Consider the following 25,400-nt stretch of genomic DNA (forward strand, 5'->3'; position numbering starts at 1 on the left):
CTGACACACGAGATTCTTATAACGAACACATGCAAATCACACCTAGACTGGTGGCTTCAGACTTGCAACCTTTCCAAGGGGAGACCATTTGTGCTACCCGGTGACCACGGACGCTTCCCTGATAGGGTGGGGGCATCTTTCAGGGACAGACAGTCCAAGGCGAATGGACCAATTTAGAGTACAATCTGCACATCAATGTTCTAGAGTTGAGGGCAGTGTTTCTAGCGTTGCAACACTTTGCTCCCCTTCTTCCTCTGGGAACTATTGCAGTTCAGACGGACAACATGTCTGTAGTCTGGTACATAAACAAGCAAGGGAACCAAGTCCTATCAGCTATGCAGAGAGGCCATGAGAATCTGGCAATGGGCGGAGTCCACTGATAGCAACGCACATCCCGGGTCATCCAACGTCATAGCCGACAGGCTGAGCAGAGCAATACTGTTACCGCACGAGTGGTCCCTAAAACAGTCAGTTGCGAAAAGATTTTTCGCACATGGGGCCAGCCTTCCTGCGATCTGTTTCAATGAACGCCAAATGCAGGAGCTACTTTGCCCTATTACCCCTCCAGGGAAGTCCCCAGGGACGCACTGATTCACGATTGGCCCCGGGTCTCCTGTACGCATTTCCTCCCTTCCCCCTGATCTCAAAGTTTCTCCAGAAAGCCAACAACCTACACAGGACAATAATCCTCATTGCCCCATTCTGGTCTCGTCAAATTTGGTTCCCCTTCCTCATGACACACTGCATTCGGGGACCCTGGATCCTGGACCCAGAGCCAGATCTATTGACTCACTCGTCAGGGGCTCCCCACCCCTCGCTCTTGTCCCTCCATCTAGCAGCTTGGCTGCTCCAATTCCCAACTTAGCCAGGTCTGATCTTCTTTCGCCTGCAGTTCAAAATATATTAGTGGCTTCTCATAAAGCTTCCACTACTAAAACATATACTAGTAAATGGTTGTATTCTATACACAACAAGTGGACCCTGTTATAGCTCCTTTGAATAACATATTAGAGTTAACAGAATTGTTCCATCAGGGTGCTTCTCCTGCCACATTAAGAGTTCAATTGGCTGCCATTTCTAATTTCCATGTGGAAGAATGTGGGGCTCCTGTTATGGCCCACAGACTTTGTAAAGCCTTTTTAAAAGGGTCTTTTCATATTAGACCACCAATTAGATCTCCTACGTCACCTTGGAGTCTAAACTTATTATTATCTAAGTTGATGCTGCCCCCCTTTGAACCAGCCTCCTCTTGCCCATTAAAATTTTTGTCGTGGAAGACTCTCTTTTTGGTAGCCATTACATCCTATCTGAACTTCAAGCTCTCTTCATTAAACACCCTTATTTGATCTTTCACTCTGACAGAGTTTCTCTTCGCACTAATTCATCCTTCCTTCCTAAAGTTTGTTCTATTAACAGTATTAATCAGTCCATTGAATTACCCACTTTCTTCAAGAATCACTCCAATAAAATGGAATATATGTTGCACAAATTAGATGTCCACAGACAACTAAGGTTTTACTTGGATAGAACAAAAGATCACAGGAAATCTGATCAACTTTTTGTAGCCTTTGCTGATAACAGAAAAGGAGTAGCAGTTACTAAAAGAACTCTTTCTAAGTGGTTAACTGATTGTATCATCTATGTCTATGATTCTACAGATCAAACTCTTTTGTACAAACCCAAAGGACATTCCACAAGGTCAGTGTCTACATCCCTGGCTCATGCAGCTACCACTAGATGCTATTTGTGCGGCTGCTACTTGGTCTAAACCACATACATTCATTTCTCATTATAAGGTAGACAAGGTTTCTAGGGACAGGGCAACCTTTGGTTCCACTGTGCTCAAGAACGTCTTTCCGTGAGTTCCTCAGGAACAAGGAGCTAGCTACCCATGTGTAAGAAAAAGCGATTGAACACTATCACATATAGAACTTATGTGCTTACCATAACGTTCCATGTGGACTGTTCATCTCGCCTTTGTTCTTACATTCCCACCCTCCCACCCTTAGGAAGAACGTTCAGTTTGGTGCCTGGTCTGGGGCATTCTGCTTCTGCATTGCAGTTGTTGTATATATAGTTGACATGTATACATATATATATATATGTATATATATATATAGACTCTTAGTTTCTGTGCATATGTGATATTGGCATGAGTGTTTCTCTCTCTGACTGCTGGTTTGCTTGCAAACTAGATCTGAGGTAAAGGCAGAGGGGGATTGTGGGTATTAGGTTGTGATGCAGAGCTTGCAGTGCCGACGGAGCAGAGGATCGGCTCCGAACCCATGTGTAAGAACAAAGGCGAGATGAACACTCCACATGGAACGTTATGGTAAGGACATAACTTCTATTTCCTGTTAAGCAAACAGGTCCTGGACATCATCACAGAGGCCAGAAGGCCCAGCACAAGAAAGTCATATGAAGGAAAATGGAAAAGATTCTGCTCCTAGAAACAATCCAGAAGGGGCCATTACCTCCCAACCTTCTGTCCCTCTCATCCTGGATTACCTAGCAAAGTTGTTCAATAGTGGCATTGCTTTCTCCTCTATTAAAATTCATGCTTCGGCCATTTCTGCCCATTATGACTCGGACCCACTGCTCTTCTCTCATCCTTTGATTAAGCAATTCTTCAGAAGGGATTCTAATATCAGGCCTCCCATGCCACCCCGGGACCTGAATTTTGTGTTAGAAAACCTAACCTTGCCTCCTTTCGAACCCACTCCCTCTACAGAATTTAAATACCTCTCATGGAAGACTGCCTTCTACTAGCTATCACCTCAGCCAGAATGGTATTGGAACTTAAAGATCTCATGGCTGCTGAGCCCATCATCATTTTCCATGCAGGGTCTCCCTGAGGACTAACCCCTCCTTTAAGCCCAAGGTGGTATCTGATGTGACCCTTAACCAGACCTTGCACCTTCTTTCCTCAACCCTCAAAACAAGGGGGAAAGAATTCTACCTCACTAGACATACACAGACAACTTGGATACTATCACAGACCAACTACTTGTAAGCTTTGCCCCAGGGGCAGAAGGGAAGCTCATCACCAAACAAACCATTTCCATGTGGATTTCTCACTGTATCCATTTTTGCTACAGACTACATGGGAAGCCCATCACTTCTACTGTCTTCCTCGTACCCACCAGGGACATCTTGGAGCGCCACCTGGACCTCTGTCCACACCTTTACAAAATATTATCACCTACCTCTCTTCTATGTCTAGGGTAGGGTTTGCCTCTGAGAACATAGTACAGTTGTGTACACTTAACATAAATGTAGATGTTTGAGTGTATTCACTGTTGCAGTCTTGGTTCCCCTCCTCCAAACATCTACAATTATGGTAAGTGTACACAACTGTACTTTTCTTTGCTAGTTTTCTCCATTAAATTCCAGCTTCCTCCTGCCTATTGCCCTGTAAATTGCAGTCATCACTTTTGGCAGAATCTCCTTTCTTCATTCTCATCTTGACTTGGTTCATAGAATACTTTCTTCTGCTTTATAAATATAGTCTGTATGGATGTGTTATGTATATGAGCCGTAACTATGTACCTCCAAAATAACATTTGCATTGCTTATATCTTGCTATCTATATCCTTTACTGTGCCCCATAAATATGGGTATTGCTGAACCATTTCCTGTGTGGGTACAAAAGGACACCCATGCCTTGTTCCTCCGTTCAGACGCAACATGCTTTAGTCTAGACGTGTCCAACCTGCGGCCTCCGCTGGCCGCATATAGAGCTCTTCCATGCCCTCAACCTCTAACATCATCGATCGTATGCCCCAAACACACACTTTTTTGTTTACGCCATTATTTTGCACCGAACAATCAGTGTGTGTGTGTTCGGACAGCAATTACCTGTGTTAATAGGTAAGTATGGGGAGGTGTGTGCATGCATGAAAAAAAAAAAATGTGAAAAGTGAAAAGAAGAAGTGTGTGTGTGTATGTGTGCATGACAGAGAAAGTTAGCTCACAAATACATCATACATTAAGAGTACACTTTCATTTAATTTGAGCTTTCCCTGAGGGAGGATATTTACATTTAATGGACAATGTATTAGCGTGAGCTGTAGGGTTCTGAAGGATGCCAAGTCTACTATGCCAATGGATATGTAAGTGACCTGGAAAAAATACAGGATGGAATGGAACTGAAAAATATAGTAAGTGGGCTTAGAAAGATAGTTTAATTAAACAAAGTACTTAATTTTTACACTTCAGGTAGTCAAATTTATTTAGTTTATCCCAGATATACTGATTAGACTTAGATTGTATACTGTCATTACTAATAGAGGGGATTTGGGAGTTTTCGGGAAACAAAAGCAGCCCTGGGACTTGGAAAGCCTCTGGATTGCTTGCAGGATGTTGATGCAATCTCTCATCCTTTGATTAAGCAATTCTTCAGAAGGGATTCTAATATCAGGCCTCCCATGCCACCCCGGGACCTGAATTTTGTTAGAAAACCTAACCTTGCCTCCTTTCGAACCTGCTCCCTCTACAGAATTTAAATACCTCTCATGGAAGACTGCCTTCTACTAGCTATCACCTCAGCCAGAATGGTATTGGAACTTAAAGATCTCATGGCTGCTGAGCCCATCATCATTTTCCATGCAGGGTCTCCCTGAGGACTAACCCCTCCTTTAAGCCCAAGGTGGTATCTGATGTGACCCTTAACCAGACCTTGCACCTTCTTTACCCAACTCTCAAAACAAGGGGGAAAGAATTCTACCTCACTAGACGTACACAGACAACTTGGATACTATCTTTACCGTACTAAGCCATTCAGAAAAACAGACCAACTACTTGTAAGCTTTGCCCCAGGGGCAGAAGGGAAGCTCATCACCAAACAAACCATTTCCATGTGGATTTCTCACTGTATCCATTTTTGCTACAGACTACATGGGAAGCCCATCCCTAAGTCTATCTGTACCCACTCCAGTAGGGCGACCTCCACTTCTACTGTCTTCCTCAGAGGAGTACCCACCAGGGACATCTTGGAAGCGGCCACCTGGACCTCTGTCCACACCTTTACAAAATATTATCACCTACCTCTCTTCTATGTCTAGGGTAGGGTTTGCCTCTGCAATTATGCAGGGCCTCCTGACCTATACCTAGGTTTCTACCTATCCTTCCACCACTTTCCTCAGCTTTGGGAATCCTCCCACAGGTGATGACTGCAACAGTGAAACACGAAGAACATAGTACAGTTGTGTACACTTACCATAAATGTAGATGTTTGAGTGTATTCACTGTTGCAGTCTTGGTTCCCCTTCCTCCATCCCCCATTTCACATCGTCCCCTAGAGGGACATAAGCTTCCCAATGTGCCTTTTAGCCACCAGGACCACTTCTGTCCTTTCCCTTGTGCTTCTGATGGGTTAGGGCAAGAAAAACTGATGTAATGATGTCTGCTGCCTTGCTAAATAGCACTGACGACCTGACGTCAGTCTACAGGCGGCGGCAGGCGGTGCACAAAAACATTGACTCTGGTATTAGGTTCGACCAAAGGCTACCACAGCAGGGATAACCCACAGATGATGGCTGCAACAGTGAATACACTTGAACATCTACAATTATGGTAAGTGTACACAACTGTACTTTTCTTTGCTAGTTTTCTCCATTAAATTCCAGCTTCCTCCTGCCTATTGCCCTGTACCCCTAATTGCAGTCATCACTTTTGGCAGAATCTCCTTTCTTCATTCTCATCTTGACTTGGTTCATAGAATACTTTCTTCTGCTTTATAAATATAGTCTGTATGGATGTCCTTCTCCATAAGGATCTGCAGTCAAAATCCTACTATCTCCTTATTTCTTGGATTTCTGTCCTTTTTCATCATCATCCTTTCCACTTTGAATTATAGTTTTTCTGCTTGTTATGTATATGAGCTGTAACTATGTACCTCCAAAATATTCCTTGAAATCAAGTAATCCTAAACCATCTTGTTCTGTTGGAAAGAAACTTATTCCACTTGACCTTTCCCTCCCAGATAGTCTCTCAACGCTTAACAACTTCTCTGGTTGATGAAAACATGCCTGACCTGTATGTTAAAGGGACTGAAAACATTTGCATTGCTTATATCTTGCTATCTATATCCGCAAACAAGCTTCCAGTTTCTCAGTTTTTGTATTGTCTTTTGTTTAGTCTCTTCCCACATATCCTTAGATGTCATAACAGAATCCTTTAACCCCCACTCCTAAGTACTTCATTTTTACTGTGCCCCCATAAATATGGGTATTGCTGAACCATTTCCTGTGTGGGTACATACATTACAGTTATAGCCTTAGTGTTGTCTTCATTCATTTTATATTCTGCAAAATCTTGAAACTGTAAACTGTTTCAGAATGTTTCACAGCACTGATATGTCATTTTTCTGGATTTATCAGGTGCATATAATATAGTCTGAAAATAAAGCCAACTTTTCTTGATTACCATACCAATTATTTCCTTGAATTTCTGAGTCCCTTATTTTCTTTGCCAAAGGCTCTAAATATAACACAAGTAACAAAGGGGAAAAAGGACACCCATGCCTTGTTCCTCCGTTCAGACGGCAATGTATCATGAGAAGAACCCTCATATTTCCTCCAAATTAACCTTATTATTTTATCAGGGAATGCAAATGATTCCGTTACCCTACTCATAAAATCTGACTTTGTCGAATGCTTTCTCCGCATCAAGTCCCACCAACATCAGTGGTATTTTCTTACATTCTGCTTCCCTCTGGATCATCATTGTTCTATTAATGATGTCAAATGTTTGTGTCCCCTACTCAAAACCACATTGATCCATATCAATTTTGACAACACCTTTGCCATTCTTTTAACTATTATAGACGTAAACACTTAATATTCATGGTTTAAAATTGAAATAGGCCTATATGAAGCTGAGTCTGATGTGTCTTTTCCATCTTTAGGTATTACAGCCATCACTGCTTTCTTCCATGATGTTGGTGCTTCCCCTCCTTTTAAAATGTTGTCCTTGATTCTTGAACAAAGAACTTGAGAGTTATAGGTAAAGAAGATCTTGCCAGGTCTTAAATTATTTCCTTTTACTTTAGGCCACATGCTTTAGTCGATTATTAAAGAACCATGTTTTAATGACTTTGTAATCTGTAAATCCATGAAGAAGTATTTCACTTAACATATGAGCGGAGTTGTTTTCAATCTGCTTTAATATGCTAAGATCAGCATTTTTTATATGATTACATGGAGTGTAACACTTTTTGCAGCAGCAGCACGAATCATTAAATAGTCGTGAGTCCTTGTTTTTGCTAGACGTTTCAGTGAAAGATTTGATGCATCTAACATTTTTTAGGCCTGAGAGAATACATCCTATTTTTCTTTAGAGACTTTCCATCCTTAGACGTCTGTATTTGAAGTTACTCCTTGGTAGTTACATTGTAACTGAAATGATTCTTACTAGTCCATTGAGCATTTCATAAATCCCTTAGGTTATTTCTCAGTTTCCATCAAATATTCTTATGGAAGTAAATTCCCACCGAACATCATTCTTTTATATTCTCTCTCTCTAGCTGACATTATTCCTGCGAAGTCTGATTTAACTGCAGGGGACCTGTTTCATATGTGAAGTATTCCTTTTTATCTAGTATAGTATTTTTACCTAGTGAGGAGCACAACTTTCTTTGATTTAGTTAGTCCTTTTTAATAACGGCTATCCCATAGTATAAGGAAGATGGAGACTTTGGGGCTTGCAGGTTTGATTCTTTTATTACTATTTCAGGCAGATCATCAGGTGAATCTCTCTAGCTCAATTTGTTTTTGAAATGTATTGAGACTCTTCCATAGCTGTTAACAAGTAAACCTGTATTACAACTTTTTGCTTGGCTCTGTGATGCTGTGTGATGTTGCCCAGTGACTTTAATCCAAGCAAGGCTTTGATTAGTGACCCCAGCACTACAGGAGCCTAATCTTATCTTCTGAGAGCCAAACTGTTGAGTCAGGGATGCACTGGGTGGTGTGATTTCCGTGATGGAGATGGGGCAAATCCACCACTCTTGCAGTGAAGGGTAGGGCATGGCTATTTATAGAAAATGCCCCTTGCAGAAGTGAGGGGATGTCTGTGAATAGCCCATTGCAAGTCTTTCCCTGACACGTCACTGGGTGCATGCATTGTGGGTTGAGGAGAAAATATGAGAATTCTTGAACCTCCCTGTTGGTTGTCTGAAAGATGGCCCCTCATATGCAGCCCTGTCTCTGGTTTTAATGGGCAAATTAACTGGGATGGGGGCTGATGGACTGACAGGCAGTGTGTGTGTGTGGGGGGGGGGGGGGGGCAGCAAATGCAAAACTTTTTTTTTAACTTTTCATTATTCATGTATAAGGGAGAAACCATAAGCAGAATGTTCTGTTTACTAGGAGTATTGTGATCCTTGCCCACAGAGGTTCTGTCCTCCTGTTTTTCTCCTTAATTCTGTATGTATGACATGGAACATATGAAAAAAAATGCCACTTTGTCCTTTAAAAAAGACTAATGCAAAGCAAATCTGTCCATGCCTTTTAATAATCAGATTATACAGGTATGCCAGACCTGTGGGATACAGGGATAAAGTCTACCTAGGTTTGATTAGCAGCTCGGGTATGTTAGGCATTGGTATGAAGGGATGGACATGCCCATCACACTGGGTAGGATGTTCATCTGAGCATTCCCTAAGTTTGATCTGTAGTGGAGGCTGGTGATGCAGAAGTGAGCATTGTGTAAAAAGGGGAAAGGAGGGATTTGGCTGAGTTGCTGCAGAGGTAGGATGATATGCCACCATGTTTCTTCTTTCCTATTTCATACTCGCCATCTCCGATATTACAGGTGAGTACACAGGGGAAAACTGGTATATAGGGCATAAGAGGGAAAATCCCTATGGCAACAGTGAAGTGGTCCTAGAATGCCTCAGTCTCCTTGTTGGCCCCAACTCTGAATCAGAGTTAGTCTGAAAGAAGCCAGGGGGGATAAGGTAAACCCTAGAATGAGGAGATGGTTGGCTGCTTTGGAGAAAAGTAATCAAAAAAATATTCTACAACTTTGAAGAATTGTGTAGATATGATAGTGAAGTACTAATAATATAGTGTTTAACCAGAAATTAATAAAATAGGTCAGCACATAAATTAATATGTTATATAGAATGGAGATGTAATACACCTTTCAGTTATTCTTAAATCTGAACAAAAACAGTATACCTGAAGAATAGCTCAACAGTTTGGCTCTGGAATTTTACCTATCTGTACACCAGTTATTGCTCCATCTGAGCCATTGGAGTTCCCGGTGCTCGGCAGTTCAAGCTGTGACCGTATTGGTGCTAGTCAGAGCTGCTTCTCCGGCACTGATAACTGCCTTGAGATCTTCAGGTCTGTTGAAACTGGAGACCTTCCAGGATCACCATTTCATTGCCAGTTCTGAGGAGCGAGGTTCCACTCCCATGTTTTGGAGTCATCCATGCTCCTCGGGGCTTTGGTACATGTTAGCTTGACACCAATTTCAGCTTCAGACGTGGCCTGCTCAGTGCGGGATGGGTCCATTGTTCTAAAGGAGTCTATTTTGGTTCCGGGCTCCCATTCCTGTATGGGGGGGGGGGTGCTGCCTTCCAGGCTATGGAGAAGGCCTTGCCCCAGTGCAAGTTTACAGTTGGTACCACTTTTGTTGGACCAGCAACCCTGCCCTACCTCTCACCCAGAGCTTCCTACAGCCTCTGCCCTGGGATAGTGGGCACAGAAGCCTCAGGATCCAACCGTGGTGGTCATGTCCTCTTCAGACACCTCTCTGCCCCATCAAACCGAGGATATACCCCTGAAGAAGAAGTACTTAGACCCCCCTGAAGAGTCTTGCACAGAAGATACTAATTTCAGTGAAGGAGAAGGTTCCCCAAAGTCACTCCTGGAAGATTTCTCCTTTGGAGCCATTTTAGAGATCCTCAGAGAGGTCGCTGGACTTCTCTACAGCCTTCCTCAGAGGAATCTGTATACCTAGAGGCTTTTCATGCCTGACCCTCTAACTCTTGGATCTCTCCACCTACTGATGATCTCCAGACAGACTTCAAAGAATAAAATCGCAAGTCGCTCAGATTATTCGCAACAAAAAGGTGACTGCAAGGCTACTGATGCAAACTTTAGGATCAATGTCGGCCTTAATTGTTTTAGTCCCCCTTGCAAGATATCACATGTGGATTCTTCAGTGGCTGTTGGCTTCCCAGTAGTCCTTACTGAATCAACCTGTGTCCCATCTGGTAATGATCACCAGTTTGTGCAAGTCCTGAATTGGTGGTTTCACTCCAGCGAAATTTTGTTAGGCAGACCCTTTATCCTTCCTCAACCCAAAACCTTAGTCACCATGGATGTGTCCCAGATGGGGTGAGGGTGGAGCATTATCTGGGAAAGACCATCCAAGGCACTTGCTCCTAGCTGGAGGCCACTTTGCATATCAGTTTTCTGGAGATGAGGGCAGTGCTGTTGCCATTGCAGGGATTCCAAGAAACTCTTCCCTTGGGAAAAATTGCGATTCAGACATGTCAGTAGTCTGGTACATCAGCAAGCAAGGGGGAACCAGATCTTACCTTCTTTGTCGAGAAGCACTCTGGGTATGGCAATGAGTGACTTAATCTGACAACTTTCTCATTGCAGTGCACATTCCAAGGAGCTCCAACATGATTGCGGACAAACTGAGCAGGAGCATTCTAATGTCTCATGAATGGTCATTCAATCCTTTAGCAGCAGAAAAGATATTCATCCAGTGGGGCCAGCCCTGCTGTGATCTTTTTGCTCCCCCTATGAGCAACAAGTGCAGCAGCTACTTTGCACTGATTCCCCCCCTCCAGGGGGAGCCATTGAGAGATACTGTCCTTCACAGTTAGTCCCCCCCTGTCTATTTTATGCCTTTCCCCTGATTCCTCTTGTATCCCAGTTTCTAAAGAAAGCCAACAGGTCGAAGAACAGGATAAGTGTGATAGCCCTAGTTTGGCCTTGTCAGTTATGGTTCCACTCTTTTGGCCTCCTCTAATTCAGAAGCGCTGGACCCAGCTCCAGACCTATTATCCCATCTGGATGAACTAGTTCATCTGACTCTTCAAAATCTCAAGCTCACTGCGTGGCTTCTCCAGTTCCATTGATTGCCAGGCATTCTACTCTCACTTCCCCAGTTCAACGAATTGTTCTAGCCTCCCACAAACGTTTGACTAGACGATTGTACTTTAGCATGTGGCAAAAATTCTCAAAATGGGCTACAGAGTAACCTCTATCTATGTTCTGCACCAGGCAATAGGGTCCTGGAGTTTCTGGCTTTGCTTTTCGAAGCAGGAGCATCTTCCTCTGCTGTACGAATGCATCTACAGTAGTTGCAATCTCAGACTTTCATAATGGTCTTAATGAGTCAACGCTGATGTCCCACAAATTTTGTAAAGCTTTCCTAAAAGGAACTTTAATGCTCAGACCTCCATACAAAACCCTTCTGTACCTTGGGACTTGAATTTGGTACTGCAGTCTCTAATTCCCCATTTGAACCATTCGAAATTGCAATTTGAAGTATTTATCCTCGGAAACCTTATTTTTGGTTGCTATTACATCTGCTAGGAGGATATCTGAGCTACAAGCCTTATCTTGCAAATCTCCTTACCTGATTTTCCATAAAGATAGGGTCTCCTTGTGCACAAACCCTTCTTTTCTGCCAAAAATATATCCAAAACCAATATCAACCAGACGATACAACTTCCAGTCTTCTTTCCCAACTTCTCAAACAAGGGTGAATATTGTCTACATTTATTAGATGTGCATTGGCAATTGCATTTTTACCTTCACTGAATAAAGGACATCAGAAAATCCGGTCACTTGTTTTTCTTTTTCTTCTGCTACTATGGGCAAACCAGTTTCTAAGGTTACTCTAGCTCAATGGCTTAAGGACTATGTAACTTGTTTATAACAAAAGAAAAGTGCAACTGCCGGGACATGTTAAAGCACTTTCAATGAGGGCAGTACCCACTTCTGCAGTCTTTTATTCCAGAGCTTCTATAGATGATATATGTGCAGCGGGTACTTGGGCATCTTGCATAATTTTGTTACTCATTACAAGCTGGATGTGGTCTAGGGGATGAGCATTATTCGGCTTGATGGTGCTCAGGAATATTCTTCCGTGAGGCCTCCCACGATTTGGGTAGCTGGAGACTTTGTCCCACAGTTAAGGAGTGAAGGTTGACAACATCAGATAAAGAAGTTATGTCTTACCATAACGTTTCATCTATGTTGTCGATCTTCACTAATCCTTCACATTCCCACCCTCCTTCCCCGGCCCTTTGGTTTCTTGATGGGACAGATCTCTACCAAAAAGATTGACTTTTCTTTTTAGGAATACAGATATGGTCTCTGGTCTGTTATTTCGTGTCTGTCACTAATTTGTGCAAACTCGATCTGATAATCCTGTTAGGAGCATTATGGGTAGAGCTAAGCTCGATAGTTTTTAGAGGGTGAGAGCTGGAATAATGGCAGAATCGGTTCTGCTATACGGAACTGAAACCACCATCAAGGATTAGTGAAGACTGACTACACAGATGGGATGTTATGGTAAGACGTAACTTTTTTCATGTCTCTCTCACTTTTTTTCTGGGCAGACTTTGGAATGGTAACACTCCATTTTGAAAACCTGCAGAAAAAGTTTTTCTGTTTGGGAGAAAGGAACACATCCTGTTTTGAAAGGCATAACTAATTAGACTGCATTTCATAATTTGTGAGTAAGAGAAAATGATTTTTAAAAATTTTTTTGGCTTAAATTGTGCATCATTGCCCACATGTAGATTTGGCCAGAAGATCCTGGAAACATTTAAGTAAATGTAAAAGAATTTAATGTCTTGCATAAATTGTGGAAGCTATTCAGTCTTGTAATGTGAGCAGAAGCAACAGGCACTTGTAGACGTGTGTGCACACGCGCCCATGTCCGGAGGTGTAGCTAGTAATCTAACCTCCCCAATGTAAATAAAGTTTGTTCCGTAATCTAGCACTCATTATTTAAATAGTAAGTCAGCCAGGTCTGTTTTTCATTTTCTAGTCCATGTTCATGAAGTGTGCAAAAGATTTGGCTCCATTCTGGCACTGTTAATGTAAAGAGCAAGCCAGGTCCATCCTTTCCACTCTGCAGTACTCTCCTCTTATGTGAGGAGCCAAAAAAGCTCTTAAACTGTAACAAACAGTTTGCTGCAGTTTATGCCACACATGGAGTGCTGTAGTGCTTCTGATCAGACTGCAAATACAAAAGCAAAAAAAAAATATTTTAAAGTGTCGCATACTGTTTGCTACACACTTTAAAAGTAAACAAGAGTTTTTTGTCGCACATGGAGCATTGAAGCACTGTTTCATCTCAGACCACAAGTAAACACCAGCATTAATGAATGCCAGTAATTCGCTGAAGACCTGATCACTTCCCCTAACACTTTTTACACAAGGTGGCTGCCCCTTTCTCTCCACCCTTGTTACACTTCTGTGTTTCTGTCTCTGCATAATATATTGCTAAGGAATAGCATTTTTTTTTTGGTAGGGCACCTAGCAGTATTCCTTCACTGGGGGGGGGGTTCTGCTCACTTGGTCTACCAGTGTTTCTCTTTGGCCATCCTGTGGCATCTCACAGGGTTTCTAATCCCTGCCCCCCAGGTTCCAGGATGTAGTAGTATCTCATTTGTATTGTTTCTGACCATCATTGAGCTCCATTATTGTGACATGTTCATTTTTAACTGTAGCAGTACTGCATGCATACTTACATACTTAACTTGTTAATGCTGCAATAACAAAAGCAACATTAAAAAGGTGAACAGTATTTTGAAATAACCTGATGTCATCTTTTCCCATTCTGTTATGAAATCAGCAACAAGAGGCAAAATATTTGATAAATGCAAATCTTACAACCTGCAAGGAGAAGACATGCTAATTAGTTAGTGACCCTAAAACGGTGTGCACTGGTGACCAACTTACCTCATGCTTGGGCATATTGCCAACTTGTACTTTAGCATCTAACCAAGTCATGTTCCTCTACTTAGTAACAGCCGTACTAATTTCTTTTCTGCTGTTTTGGTGCATAGGTGTACTTGTAAATTTTCTTTTGATGTGTGTACTTTACTGCAAAAATCTAACACCACTGCTGTTTATACTGTACCTTATGCTGGATTTTATTTATTTGCATTTTGTCGACTGGGTTAGTTTTACTTGGCCAGTAGCCTGTTTTCATTGGAGACTCTATATGGTATTCATACTGACAGAAATGTGGCCAGGGAACCAAGAAACTTCACCTTCTCTTTCTGAGCAAGATGTGGTGCCAGAGGACTGCCACTAGTGCTTGAAGAATTCCAAGATGGAGGAGGAAAGGAGAAAGCCTCCGAGTAGAGCTCTGCAGAATATTGAAGTATCACAAGTAGTCTCCTTGAAAGGAGATTATTGTTACAGAACTGGAGGAATGGGTGGTCTGGAAATTCCTGTGTTGCAGAAAATGATGAATCAAAATGAGCCAAATACAATTGATGAAGTCATCTGGAGTATTGTGAATGGCATGCTGTGAGAGGTAACAGTGGAGGTTCTGCCAGGTGGATCAGGAAAAGGAGCTGATTTAGCAGGTTTTGACAGCAGTTTGAGGCTGTACTTGACTAATGGAATAGCTGGTTTAAAAGCCATGTTCCTGTAACAGGGTGATGGTGAGTGGTAAAAAAAGTTTACATGTGTAGTAATGGTAAATAAAGGAAAGATACCATGACTGAAGATGAAAGAAAACAAGGACTGTAAAACGGCAACAAAACAAGATCTGAAGACCACTGGTAAGAATCAAAACAAAGAATGTAGAAGTTATAGATGGTATTACTTTACCTTTGGGTTTTAAAGTACATGACATAGAGCAGTAATACACTTGGTAACAGAAGATTTCTGTGAAGTTACTTTTGAAATTTAATTTATATGAAAAAAAATGAATAAATTAGGAATAAAGTTTAGAAAAAAGAGCCCATGTACGTCAGAGTGAATGCTTTCCAAAACTTGAGACTACAGTTAAGGAAGACCATGTACAATTCAGAACAGTAGATACAGAGGAAGATGGACCTTTGATCTGTCTCTTTCTAAAAGGTGCATAAGATTATAAACAGTATGATGTACATATTTGGACAGGTGTTGGAGATATGGATGGCACTGGAAGTGGATAAGGGCAAAATGCAACACATTTAAAATATTGTAACTCGGTGAGAAATGGTGAGCAATGTGGTATTGGAGTCAACCTAAAGCATGTCTCTGTAGAGATGAGAAGTATTTGGTGCAAGACTGTAATAAAAGATGATGTGTCCACTGCTGGGAAAGGGGGTGTACTACAAAAAATTTAAAGCCCAAATGTAGAAAATGTAATGAATTTGGATATTTTTGGTTTGACTGTCATTTACTAGAAAAGAAAGGGTCAGAAAAAGAAGAGAATATTTCAGAAGAAAAGTAATTTGAGGATAGTATAACTAAAGATGTTTGTGGATAAAGTTTTATGGGAGAGAGAAGGTTGATGGGAATGAAATGAGAAATTTACAAACAGTACTACAGGGCAAGATGAAAACAGCAATATGAAGTGAAAAAGGGGAAGATGGAGATTTGAGACAGGAGGAGAAGAAGAAGAAACTGAAGTCTATTGGGGAGGATTCTATTAAGGAAAAGAAAAATATGTAAACAGCATTCAAAGTGACATATGATATATGGTAATGACTAAATTGTGTAAAACAATAAGTATTTATGGTTGTTTGATACAAGACATGGTTTTGAAGAAAAAAAGGAAGTGAATTCAGATAGTATGGGTTAAAAAGATGATATGGTTAGTGGGTAGTGGTGTATGTTCAGGAATAGAATTTGTCTTGCATGTGAAGAGCTGAGAACATTGGATGTAATTGTAACAGTACCTGGAAAGATTACTGGTGTGTGATGTAAGGAAAGGGGAAAAATGTATAGGGATAGCTGTAATTAATACATGCTCCAATATGGCAGAGAAGAAAAACATGTTTGGGGAACTTAAAATTGTCTGATTAAATATGCAAGTTGTTATGATTGGAGCTTGCAACTGCAGTCTGAGAAAGAGGGAAAGTTTAAAGACACTGAGGATTTAAATGGTCAAAAATAGAGAATGGATATATAAAAGAAGCCCCTGATATTTGAAATAGATTGTGGTGTATTCAGGGAAAAAACATGAAAGAAATAAGAGGTGGGATGGGCTGAGTTTTCATATCAGAGTGGTATGGACTAGAATAACAGCAGCCAAATAGAAAGGAAAGGAATAAAAAGAATGACCTGAGACTTTGTTAAAACAGATTAAATGAATAGGTTTTTATGGGAGCAGCACATGACAATGAGAGGACATTATGAACACTGGACAGACTGGAGTGCTTGTAAAGAAAAATACAAGAAAATATTTTTGTTTAAAGAATGAAGCAAAGGATGTGTGTATAAAGAAATCATAAAAAGATATGAAAAAGAAATAGAACAGTGTGGTGATGGAATGAGTGAAATAGCATTATGAAAAAATAGAACAGAAGTTAGTGTTTTATAAAGAGTATTTCGAGAAGAGATGAAAAAATAAGAGAAGGAAGAATGGGTGCAGTGTTTGAAGGAAGTAGTAAATGCAGGCAGGGAGAATTTATGGAAATTGTGGAAAAGATTGTGGGTAGAATTTATATAAAGGAAATAGTTTAACCAGTATTTTTTTTTTTAAGAATTCTGTAGAAAAGGATATTACTATGAGAGAAATTGAAATGAGAGGAGGAAGGGAAGAATGAGTATCAGGAATAGATCGATTAGGTTATGAATAGTATAAAGAGGTAAATGAAAATGATTAGTCTGTAAAATATAAAAGAATGGGTATAGAAAGGAATAACAGATGAAGGGATTTGTGGTGAAGTAATTCCATTTGTATGGATGTAAGAAAAAAGATGGAAAACATTGGAGGCCAGCAGTACTGGAAAATACAGATTATATTTTTATGAAAATAATACAAAAAAGGATGCAGCAGGTTTTGAATTATATAGAAGGGTATTTTTGGAATCTGTAGGGGAGAGGTGAAGGAAATGCTAATAAATGGTAAGAGAAGTAACATTAGTTTTACTTTGTTATATTCTTTCAAAGTCTTGTGACTTGATGTGGCCAAGGCATTTGACGAGGTTATTCAAGAAGCAGTATGGAAGTTTCTAGAGACATATGAGCTAGGAGAAAAAAATGAAGGTTATAAAAGCATTCTGTGAAATGTCATGGGTGAAAGTTATGGTAAATGGATGAATGAGAGAAAAGATGAAAATTAGGAGAGGAGTTGAACAGAAGTCCATTAATTATGTGTTTGTATTGACAATGAATGCAATGATTCAAGCATGTGTGTGTGAAATAAGAGGCAAAATGAAACCTGGGAAAAGGAGTTGTAATACGGCTTGCCTGTCGTGTGCAGATGATTAGTGATTGTGGCAAAAATAAGATATGGATAAGTGAAGTGCTGGTACAAGTGGAGGAATTGTTAAAGAAAGCTCAGTTGCAGTTAGAAAGTAAAAAGGATATGATGCAACTGTAAATAAGTGGAATATGTTATATACTAGGAAGAAAGTGCATTAGGAGTGACAGTGTATGAAAATAGGACAGTGGAAAACAGTATTGGAGAAAATAAAAATGTTCTCATTGTGAAGTTTTAATTTATCATTTAACAAAATAAATGCATACATATTAGGAAATATTTTATTTGAGGATCAAGACTGAATCCAGTGAAAAAGAGGGGTGGTATATAATAAAACTGAAGGAGGAGGTTTGATTCTCAAGTCCTGTACTATATACTTATCATCTATGCATTTTGTTTGAGTATTACAGAATGTGAGTGAGATTTGCAATTGATGGAGAAAATAAGTAAGGTATAAAGATATGTGGAAATGAGGAGGAAAAAAAGTGGTAAACTATGATGAAAGTAAAACAAAGTTATTAGAAGGTAAAAAGTAATGAGATTGATAACAGAAATTATGGTGTACCAGTATTATAGAGAAACATTAAATCATATATCTTTGGAAGGAGTTAAAAAGAATGTATAAGAAATGCTGTAAAGAATAAAAGGAAAAGGTTTGAGAATATTTTACAATGGAATATAAATAGGAAGGGTTTTAAGTATAACAATAGTCATGATGCATGGAAATGAGAAAAAGTATGAAATCTAGATATTTTGGAAAAGATGTGATGGATTATTGTATTAAATTGGGATTGCAAAGATCTATTTGATAAAGAAATGGTTGTAGAAGAATGGATGGGGGTAGGTAATTTAAAAAAGGCAGTTGATGGATTAAAAAATAATTTTTTGAGGTTTTTTTTTCTTGAAATTATGAAAATATTTTTCTTATACATTTTATATGCTAAGGTTTAAAGCTTCAAAGAAATTACAAGATATGTCATGAATGGGTGTACACAATGAAAGAGGTAAATAAGTAAAGTAACACATACTCTTTCTATAATTGCCATGGAATCTTTTGCATCCACCTGATCTGCTAGTAAGTCTGGCAGATGGTGGTCTAGGTTTAACATCGCATTCTAAGAATGGCAAGCTCTGGAGTGCATTGTCCCCTTATGCTGCACAGCAGTGTTAGTACTGGAAACTTAATCCAGCTATCTGGAGGGGGGCTAGATCACAAAGACTTCAGCTCTTCCAGCACCAGAGGTGTTTGTTCTGCCTGTTTAACTGCTGAGACTGCGTACTTTTTATATGCATGTAATCTGTTTGTTTGCAGCTGTCCTTGCATTATTGGCTTGGATCATGGTAGAAAAGGGTCTTTGGACCAGTTCATTCACCCAGTTAACAAAGCTTAAGTAAATAAGTAGGATTCATAGGAGTTTCAAGACTGTTTTAATCTAATGACCATATACATATTGCCAGTATATACGATCAATATTTTATCTCCTTTCTTAAGGAGGAGATGCTGAGAACTTCCAAGATCACTACACATTGATCAGCAGATTGATTTTAGCTTTCCCCATGTGAAATTAGAAACTAGGAGGAAAGGGCCAGTGCAATTGTCAGTTTGGGTAAGTTTGTTTACTGGCTAGTAATTACACTGCCTGGAAGATAAGAAAATTTAAAGAACCTGAGGGAAAATCGACTAGAATAGGAAAAGTGAAAACAATCTTGCTGGAAGGAATATTACAGCTATTCAGCAAAAACAGTTCAAGTTTTAGCTTTGGTACAAGAAATGACTTCCAATAATTTAAAAAAAAAATAAATCAAGTGGAAAATATCAAGTCAGCTAATAAATTCTGGAAAAACTGTCTGTTCAGATAAACTGATAAAACTTTAAAAACCAGAGAGCTGAAATGAAAAAGGCTAGCTGAACATGGTTTCTCAAGAACAGCTGTTTCAGAAATAGAGTTAGAAGACAATACAAGATGTTCTGCTGTACCCCAGTACACTTGTAGGGTCAGACTGCATAATATCTATGAAAGTACAAATAAGCTACTGAACTGGGTTTCCCCACAGTAATTTAATTGAGAGGGCCCATTATGTGTATGCTTCAACTCTAACAAAGACAAAACAGCCAAGGCCTATATTAGAAAAGATACCAGCAGAAAGTTGCTCCTGACTGTGGCAGAACTGAAAAGTGTTAAGATTGGGTAGGGTATAGTGGTTGTAGAAAATGATTATTCACTGTACACTAGGCAGAAGAAAAGCAACTTTATCCCAGCAATATGGGAATGCCAAGAGGTGGACATGAGATTCAAGCTGATGTATCAAGTTGTCTTCATAATAATATTTACCCTGTTTGAGCAAAGACATTTTTATGTAGAACAGACTAGGAGGAAATAAAACAGTTTATCCAACAAAGTGTGAACTATGAAGCAAAGAGATACTCCTCTTCCTTATTCTAGTAATAACAATGATCATAGAGAGACTTTGCCAGTGAAACCTTTTTCATTGTTCCAAACGAAAATGCTTGAGAGACAAAAAAAAGCACAGCGCTGATTAGTGCCTGCCTTGGACTTGAACCAGAGGCTAGTGTTGGGAGATGGAGATTATCAGCAAGACCAGCAACATTGAAATGATTTACCCAGTTAATAAAGCTTAAATAAATTGGATTCGGAAGAGGTTCAAAGCTGTTTGTCTATTGACCATGTATGCCTTGCCGATACCCACCCTCATGGTTTATCTCCTTTCTCAAGGAAGAAGAGTCCAGGACCAACCAAGATGGCTGCACATTGATCAACAGATTTATTTGAACTCTCCCTGTGTGAAATTAGAAAGCATGAAGAAAGGGCCGGTGAAGTTGTCTATAAAGCATCAATTCCATTGAATGTGGGAATAGATGTGCAACATGTGGTTTTATGAGAAAAAGCAGCTGTGAAAGAGTGAAATTTTGCCGAATGCATTAAACTGCTAAATAAACTGTAAAGCATGCACTCAACTTTGTCATTAATGTTTAGAAAAACACTGAAGGTATTGAACAAGTAACTGTAAGTAAAACTGTTTTTGTTGTTAATACTAATAAAAATCATGATATAAACTACTTGCTATATTTATTTTATTTAACATTTGTTTACCGGGAAAGTCCAACTTGGAACAGCCAATTTTCAGAGGAAGCCCGGAGAGAAATGCTCTAGGCACATGTCTTTGTAACGTTGGAGGAAAAAGGAGCACCCAGAGAAAACCCACATGGATGCAGGGAGGACATGCAGACTCCACACAGAAGGCACCCCAGCTGAGAATCGAACCTCTTGCTGTGAGGCAACAACACAATCGCTGCATCACTGTGGCATCCGAAAATATAAGAATAATACAAAAATATTGTAAAGCATTTTTGTATAGTGTGCAGTCAGCTGTTTTAAATATGAGATGGGGTAGACTTATCAGTGACCGCTGTATATATTAAAGATAATTAAAGCTAACAAGTACTTTAAGTTGTAGTAATATAAAAGCCAGACAGAAGCAAGTTAAAGTTAATGTCATGTTATGATCTTGTTTAAGCTACCGACAAGTTTTAGTAAGCAAATAGGCTTCAATAAAATAAGTCAAAAATAATGAAAGGAATGGAAAATAAGTTTCTTGAATCTGTAAAGTTATTAGCTGTGTTTTGTTTTTCCATTAGCAAAGGCTCTTAGTGAGAGAGAAGAAATGTGCAGGTGCAGGCATTTGGTCATGGGGGGAGTCTGAACAATTTGTTCTCAAAGAAATTTACAAAGATTCTTTCATGCATGTCATGCATCTGTTGAGTTACCGGTTGTTTTGTTTTTCCTTATTGCTTGCTGTTTTTACTTGGAGCAGGTGCAGGCAATTATTCATGAGAGCTTTGAGTACCGTTTGCTGAGAGAAGTGTAATAGATGCAGTGTAATTAACATTTAAAGGTGCGGGGCAAATGGGTGAAAAAGATTTGAAACTGTGGAAAGTGAATAAGTTATGAAAGTAAAAAACCAAACCACAAACAAGAACACTATGAGAGACTACTAAAAAAAAAAAAGAGACTTAATGACAATATTTAGCCTTCCTCAGACAAACAGCAGAACAGGAAATGACATTTTTAAAATATATGTATAGAACCAATTGGGATAAAGTGGTTACCTTAAAGTAGTATAATCCATTGCAAACATAAGCCTTGAATAAAGGTAAAGATAGAGTGCCTCTATAGGCATTGCAACGGAAACAGCAGTAATACCCATTCATCAAAATATTTACACAGATGTTAAACTCTATAATTACTGGGTTATTTAATCACACAACTTGCTTCATACTTATGTGATATATTAAAATGTTATAAAACAGTGAATGATAAACTAAAAATATTTGTGTATATTTTAAATTGTTACCAAAAATATTTCCACAATTTGGAACATTATTTCCACATTTAAACATTAAAAATACTGATTAGTTTTGATAATTGATGTTGGGTCCATTTCATATCCAAATGAGCCACCCATTGGATCTGGCATTCTTTGTTAGTATAATAAAGTTGAAGGAATGCCCTGTATTGCTAATAATATGCTTAGCTAGGCATTGTTCTAATTTTTGAAAATCTAGCGAGAAAAGTGTGTAAAAAAGACACATTATAATTAGTTACTTCTATCTTCCGCTTATTTACTACTCCCACTATGATGTGTCAATCAAAAGTAAGTGGATAGCTTCCAAAAAAAATATTTTTTTTTTTTTGTTGCATTTCATAAAACTGACCTTTTACAACCGATCTTTTTAGTAGAGTATTACTGGCTAAATGCAAAAACTATTAGAATATGTGGATTTTCTATATATTACTTTCAGTCTTTTTTGTTTATTAACATCCTTGTAAGAAGATAACTGGTCTAAACTTCCTGTTTCCAAAAGTGTGGTAAAAGTGAACTGTAAAAAGTTTGTGTCATTTAAGTTATGAAAGTAGTTATCTTCCCAGTAGCTCTATTGCTTAAAATGCATTTAATATAAATGTCACTATTTATTTAAAGGTACCTTTTGCACTTGTCTTAAAGCTAAAAGTTAATGTTTACTGAAAACCTGCAAGACGTTTTTCACTTCTTGGAGTGAATAAGTATACTAGAATAACAGCTAGCAATCAGGGTAAGTGGGAACATACTGTATGCACTTTAACATGAGTATCCTTAATTTTAGAGTAGGAAATGCTCACGGCTGCAGCCCTTAATTTGGGGCATCTACTCCTGTCTGGCAGGATAAACTTCATTCACTAAAACTATACATAGTTTGTTGTGTTTGGTCTAAGTGAAAAAGGAATGGGAATTCTAAAAATTTAGTTTATTTGTATTTTTACTGAATACCGAAGAAGTCTTAAAATATGACCTAGATTTGCTGGAGAGGAGAAGCAACTGCATAAGGGATTAGCCTGCCAAACAGTTGGTACATATAAGATAAATGTTGGAAATACGCATTGTAAAGATTTGCCTTGTATAATAGGTAAAAATAATAGCGTTCTTATAATGGCTTCTATATAAGTTTTATCATTGAATATAAATTGCCTAACATGTATAGACAAAACAGAGTATTGAATTATATTATGACAACATTATATGTTAGATGAGGACTAACTACTATGTTTCGAGTAACCTACTAGTTTTATGGCAGAAGTGTCATACAGTGTTGGCCTTTTACTTATGACTTGTTTTACTTTGTATTATAAGTTTGTTTTAATTGTAACTATTGCCAAATCCTGTTTTACCTTTACTTTAATTCATGGGCATGGTTGTATGGAACTTTACAAATGTTAAATACTGTTCTATATTTGTTTGTTTTTTGTGGAGCTTTTCTCCCCGGGGTGGGCTCTTACTGGCCCAGTGGACTGTCCCGATAAATAAATTCCAATAAATATAATAAAAAAAATGTAGAGTACAAATAGCACTGTTGCAGGAGTCACATTTGGATAGAAATGGTCATGTGGATTTGACAAAAAAGGAGTTCAGGATGGATATTCAGCAAAATATCCAGAATAAAGGAAAAGGGGAGTAATAACAATACTGATTGATGTAGGGGTTCCATTAGTGATGGATGAAAAAAAACAATAACAGTAGATTTATGGTAGTTAGGGGCTGTTGGCAGGGGTGTATGATTACCCTGATATGTATTATATTTTTCCAAAAACTGCTATTATGTAGATTAAGAAATGTTTGGGCGAAATAATAAGCTTTCAGGAAGGAATTTTATTTATGGGTGAGGAGTGGCGCTTGCTTTGCAATAGTGAGGATGTATCAGGGAGACCTAGAAGCAAAACTATAACAGAGGAGTGTAGATTTCTGAAAAAAATATGAGAATTGTTGGTATGGAAGATGTGAATTCAGTAGGAGGAGCTCCTACAAAATTACTTATTATTCCCTAAGGTATAATTGGACTAGATTGGATAGAAAGTACATTTCCCAGGAGCATTTATATTTAATTGAATGACACGCGTCCAAAAGCAATTTCGGATCATGCACTAATAAAACCTTAAGATAATGATGCAGGGTAATGGAGTAAAAATGAGGCAATTATGCATTTCTACTTACCCGTCATACAGGTTGGAATTTAAGAAATGAGTAGTTGCGATTATTTGAAATTTATTAGGTAAGACAGAACTTTCTTCAGGAGATGTAGCTTGTGAGGGGGATACAATGAAAATGTAGTTTAAAAACAGTGTATAAGAAAGAAATACAGATGGGAAAGAAATGATAGAAATTATTTAGAAGGGTTGACAAAGGTAAAGTATGACATATTAAGTGAATCTCACAGAATAAGAGGAGCAATAACTGCAGAATATTAAAGGGAAAATAAGTGAATATTTGGATATGTATGTATGAGTTTAGAAAGATTGCTGTTAAGAAGATATTTTTTGATGATAACCCAAAGCAGAAAAACTTAGGCACAAGACTTTGGCAACAGAAATTAGAAAGGGTTGTTGACAAACTTATGGAGTATTTGATAAGAAAACTAACCAGAATTCCTCTGGAAGTATTATTGATATACAGATGTTTATACAATTAAAGCATAGGAATGTTGAAACCAAGATAAGGCACACATGGAAATATTTATGGAAGGCTTAATTATGACAAGGTTAGAAGAAGATGAGACTCAATATTTAAAATAGAAATGTGTAATCAATCCACAGGGAAGTCTCCAGGAACGGATGATATTCCTGTGGAAGTCCGGAAGTTGGAGGGAAGAAAGTGATGAAGATTTGGAAGGTTTTGTTTAGTAGTATTTTAGAAGAAAGCTGTGGTAGCTGTGTTGCCCAGCTGGCAAAAACTGTTCGGACCTAACTTTAGAATGATTTCCACTAGAGAAGGCCAAGTTATTGTGGGTCGAGCTTAAGGAGATTCTTTATCTTGTTTGAGATCAGTTATATGTTCCATAGCTCATACTCATCAGGCAAATTGAGCTTTATTTTTATGGTGTATAGTAAGACAACCCTTGTGGAGGTACATCATCCCAGCAGTGTGCCAGGATTCTGGAACATAGATTGTGGTTAAGCTTAGGTTAAACAATTTCAAGAGAGGTTTGGCAAGAGTCTGCCTGCTGTTTAGTAAGCAACCAGGTATGTTGTCAGAATCCATGGAGGAAGTATTTATCATCACTTTAAGAACATGCTCTTTAGTGATTGTAGGAAGGTACAAGAAATTCTGGGATGATGAATATCTGAGTGAGGGTATATTGGGTGAAGATAGTGATGAACTTCTTTTAGTATATTTGCAATATAATGGAGCTGGAGTGGAGAGTGCCATTAAGAAAAAGCATTATTTCTTAGTTTTCTAACGTAGCTAAAGAAAACTAAAAATTAAGTACATGCATACATATGTAATGCAGATCAGTAGCAGTGGTTTTCTTAGCAGAAATTTTTAAATAGTTTATACAGCTCTTTACTTTGTACTGGTGGTGGCAGTGTGCTAGGGAGGCAGCAAAACTAGTTTTCATGGAATGCAGATTCTGTCTCCAACATTCTGCTGATTAG

The 25,400-nt window shown here is 38.8% G+C and overlaps 1 protein-coding gene across 1 annotated transcript in view; it reads left to right on the forward strand.

Moving 5' to 3' along the window:
* SERAC1 (serine active site containing 1) overlaps positions 1 to 25,400 on the forward strand; it is a gene marked incomplete in the record, with an annotated part of 923,851 nt that overhangs the window by 512,921 nt on the left and 385,530 nt on the right.

The sequence above is a fragment of the Protopterus annectens genome, chromosome 1.part0 (assembly GCF_019279795.1).
Source record: "Protopterus annectens isolate FY-2018-M chromosome 1.part0, PAN1.0, whole genome shotgun sequence".
NCBI classification, from domain to species: domain Eukaryota; kingdom Metazoa; phylum Chordata; order Ceratodontiformes; family Protopteridae; genus Protopterus; species Protopterus annectens.